The 4,489-nt window shown below is 31.6% G+C and overlaps 1 long non-coding RNA gene across 1 annotated transcript; it reads right to left on the bottom strand.

Moving 5' to 3' along the window:
• Positions 1-3,046: 3,046 nt before the first annotated feature.
• Positions 3,047-4,255, bottom strand: LOC110267798 (uncharacterized). The gene is made up of 3 exons (XR_002355715.2): positions 3,821-4,255; positions 3,617-3,724; positions 3,047-3,547 (listed from the first exon to the last, which is right to left on the bottom strand). It is a non-coding gene; the product is annotated as an uncharacterized LOC110267798 (long non-coding RNA).
• Positions 4,256-4,489: the final 234 nt, after the last annotated feature.

Here is a 4,489-nt window from a genome sequence, read left to right as displayed (position 1 = left end):
ATGATTTGCTTGGCCCGTTTTGATTTCTCAGCTTTGTTTTTCTTTGGGCTTTGTTTATGTTATTAACCCATCAGCCTTATTTTATTTTCCATTTACTTTGGGCTGCTGTGTTGATTTGTTTTGGCCTGCAATAATAAATATTCAGCCTCATATAATTATAAATAATCAATACTAATTATATTCTTTGCCCAACAAAATAATTTTTGTCATCATTAATTAATTTTAGTTAATTTCTTAACTCAACACTGAGACTAGAAGATTGAGATTGAGTATTGTGTTTAATAATTACAGAAAGAGTTTATCTATCATATGTCCTAATGGCACATGTTAAAATTACAAAACAAAAAATTTTTCATTGAAAATATAAAAAATTTAAGTTTTCAATGCATTTGTTTTGCATTCATTAAATAAAAATATTTTAAATTTTTCACTACTAGTAAATTTATCATGTGTCTTTAGGGCACATATTAACTAAACCCTTATAAAATATTTCAGTTTTAGGACACAAAATTTTATTTTATCCCTTCCACCATTTTTACTTCTCCAACCTCACCTTCCACAATCGTCACATCTCTAACTTCACGTCCATATACCTCACTTTATCATCGCAACACCACCCTTAATTGAAGCAACATTTAAAAAATTTCTGCATATCAATACAATACGATACACAAGAGAAAAAAATACTACATGATCTATCTCCATAAATCTCTCCTGAAGAAGAAAATTAAGAGGATAATCCACCACCTACATGCTCAGATCCTGAGAGAAGATCCAAAGACAAAAGCAGCAACAATCATAAAGATAGTGGCGACAAAAGATGGAGTGATGGCAGCGACAATAGAGGTAGGGCTCGGAGTCGGCGCATCAGCGCATGAACAGCGCCGACGATGGTGATAAGTTTTGCTATTGTGGCCATGATTGCGAGTTTACTGGAAGCCATTGATAATGCTTTCTTTCTTAGGGTTTAAATTTAGACCACTGATTCTGAGAAGAGATTAAAAGATACTATTGCAACGAAGTTAAGTTTGAAGGGAAAGGACTGTGTTTAGCGCTTAACACTATACTGGCCTCGTTTGTGATTTTGTGGGACAAGGTGAAGTTGATTCAAATGATAATGATGAAGCGAGACTAAGGTTTATTTTGTTTTTATTTTTTTAATTAATAAAAGTATTTGAGTAATTTTATTTGTTTTAGTCTCTATATATAGTTATCTTAAATCAAACAAGATATTGAGACAATTTAGTTTTATATACTTCTATTTCTCTGTCTCTGTCTCTTAGTCTTGGTCTTTTTTCTAAACGCAACCTTAGATATGGTTATGAGTTTGTTAGTTGTAAGTGTTTGTATCCCTTCGCCTACTAATGGGGTGGGTTGTCTTTGGCAAACACTAAATCACTAATTCATCTACTTGCCTTTCCTCTAAATTATTTTTACTAAACGTACCTGATACGCGCTTCAAATATTTATGATATAAAAAGTTCAAGTATTATTTAAAAGTTATTAGTTGTATTTTTGGAATGATCAATTTAATTTGATATATTTTGATTTTGTTTATTTAGTTACTAAATTAGACTTTATGTTTGTGGGCTTAGGATTTTCTTTGATTTAATCAAACAAGAAGCCGACTATAAATACCTCCTAAATTATTGTAGTCGTCATATTACGTGATTAAAGATGTAAACCCCCTTTTTTTTTAGTTTTGTGATGAAACTATGGTGTAGACAGGTGAGGTTGAGTATGTCCATCTCTTGTTGCATCGGAGAATTAGATAAAAGTTTGAGTGAGTCCTTTGGATTCAATTATCAATCTATGGTATGGACAAGTTAGGTTGAAAAATTCATTTCTTATTACATCAAAAAATTAGATAAAAAATTAAGTAATTTTTTTGAATTTAATTTTAACTTATATTTTTTATTTAATTTCAATTTTAATATATTCTTTTTATTTAATTTCAATTCATTTTTTAAATTTTTTTCCATATCAATACCAAACTAACTCTTCAACTAATTGCGGCAAGTTTTAAGAAAATATGCACAAAACTTATTAAGAGATCACAATTAAACTCAACGTGTCAAAGAAAAAGAGTATATGGAGTTATTTATACTAGTATTAAGACGACTAACTCTGACAACTAGTCAATGTAAGGATTTAAAAAAAAAAAGTTTATTATCCTAAAAAATATGGACTTACATTCTTTTATTACAAGTTATTCACACACTTAACCAATTAATTCTATATATTTTCACATCAATATACTATTAAGAATTTATTTAGATGAATTTTTAAAAAATATTATTTTTGAGTATTTGAAAAAAGATTAAAAATAAAAATAATTTAATATTTAAATATCTCATGTAAAAATTTATTTTTATTTATTAATTATATTTGAATTTAATAATATAAAAATATATTTATTTATTTATTATATTAAAACATCTTTTTTTAAGTAAATGTTTTTTGCGAGATATAAGTTGTAGCTTTGAAAAAATAATATTTTTTATTTTTTTAATACTTTTATTTATATTATTAAAAATTTGTTAAATATATCAAAAAGTAAAAAAAGACATTCTCTTATCAATTTAATAACACCCAAACAAATTCTAAGTCACTACAAAAAATGTTGAGTATCGGAGGATTTTTTGTCAGAACGAATCCGATAGTATAACTCTTGCCGGTAATTAATTATCGTCGAATTTTGGCGCTCTACTATTTTCGTTTTTGCCAGTAATTTTAGCGCTCCACTATTTTTTTTTCCGCCTAATGATTGTCGGATTTGTCCGACGATAAATCTGGTAGAAAATTCAAATTTTAAAAGAAAAATTAAACACAATTAATTGTCAAATTATTTTTTATTTTTTATTTAAATTTATTTTTTTTATAACTAGTAGTCAAATTCTAAATAATAAAAATTAAATATGGTAAATTAAATATCAAGTGTACAAATAAAATGAAAAATCAAATAAATAAAATACAATGAAACAATCTAGAACAATACTCTAATCAGTAAAGATCCTGATAGTCGTCGTCGTCATCCCCCAGTTGGTCTTGCTAAGGCGGTGATGCTGGTGCCCCTCCAGCAGTGCTGCTGCCACCAGCCACCGGTGCGCATCTGATCTTGGTATATCGCCATCTGTTACTCCATCCGCTGAAGCCACTCCAACTCTCGCCTCCACTCCAGCTTGAGAGAATTTGTGGCTGACATGCGTGTGAGGATCTCCTGATACCTTTTCTCAGACTGCTGCAGCTGTTGACCTTCTTGGTGAAGGCTTTAGGTGAGCTCCAACACCTACTACCTCAAATCGACGTCGTGCTCGGGATTGACATGCTAACTGGTGGTAGAGGCAGTTGATGGTCTCAATGTGAAAGTGCAGAGGTTGTTGGCGAAGAACAATCCCAACTCTTAAATGCGATTCTTGTACAGCTCATATGCGGTCTCGTGCCAAACCGTGTCAGGATTGACTTCTGAGGAAGCAGAGTAGTTGTCGTCGTCTCCAATATGCTGATATTGCTAGGTTGCGACCTCCAATCTCTGTGTGTAGGACTCCTGTGTAACACATGTTATGATTAGGACTGCAGTTAATTGAAAATTTTATATCACATGATGTTTACTCACATAATAATCTGCAGACTGCTAATTAACAAATCTCTCCTTGTTCTCCTTCAAGGTGCGAGTATACTTGAAGGCTACCGCCATCGTCACATCACGATCCAACGACTTAGACTATACATGTTGAAGCAATATGTTAAATCAAGTAATAATGACATTATATTTCAAAGACAAAACAAACTTAATAACAAAATAAAACAAGTTACATACCAGTCTGACCTTTGTCTTCATAAAAGTCATTGACCCACCAGTATACTTCGATGACTTGGCTGATGCCCTGTTGGCTTTATGCGTAAGACGGCGATGTCTGAACCTCTCATCAGTCTCCCAATGGAGGTATAGTGCCTTCGCGATGTATAGGTGGAGCCAAACAGTGAGGTGGTTGCACCTCTCGTACATTCCCCATCATCTGCTGAAGTCGTCTAGTCATCCGATGGTCGAAGATCTTCCTGCTCATGGCATCGTGAGTCTTGTCCTATATAAATTTTTCTTACACAAAGAACATTTAGCACTAATTAATCAAAATTAAATACATAATTAAACAAAATAGAAGACATAAACTAAAGTTTGAAAATGTTGAGTTTTTACCGCCCAGGCCACTTTTGAAACCATCGCTCTCTAGTCTTAGCAGGGATCTTCTTGTAGTTCGACCATAGGTGGTCATCCATCATCTTGATGACATTAGTATATTCCTGTGTACATGCATTGTTATTTGGCACAAATCTATCAATGGAAAACTTAATATTAGTAGTTTACTAAAAAAAACTATTTGAAGTAACCTATAAACTTCAATTATACTTAGATTTTTTAGAAATTTCGACAGAATTTTATCTATAACTAGAAGGCGCCAAAAACTCTATCCATCAATAATTCACTTAA

This window comes from Arachis ipaensis, chromosome B10 (assembly GCF_059453495.1).
Source record: "Arachis ipaensis isolate K30076 ecotype BB chromosome B10, ASM5945349v1, whole genome shotgun sequence".
NCBI lineage: Eukaryota > Viridiplantae > Streptophyta > Magnoliopsida > Fabales > Fabaceae > Arachis > Arachis ipaensis.
This window is presented reverse-complemented; position numbering and strand designations above follow the sequence as displayed.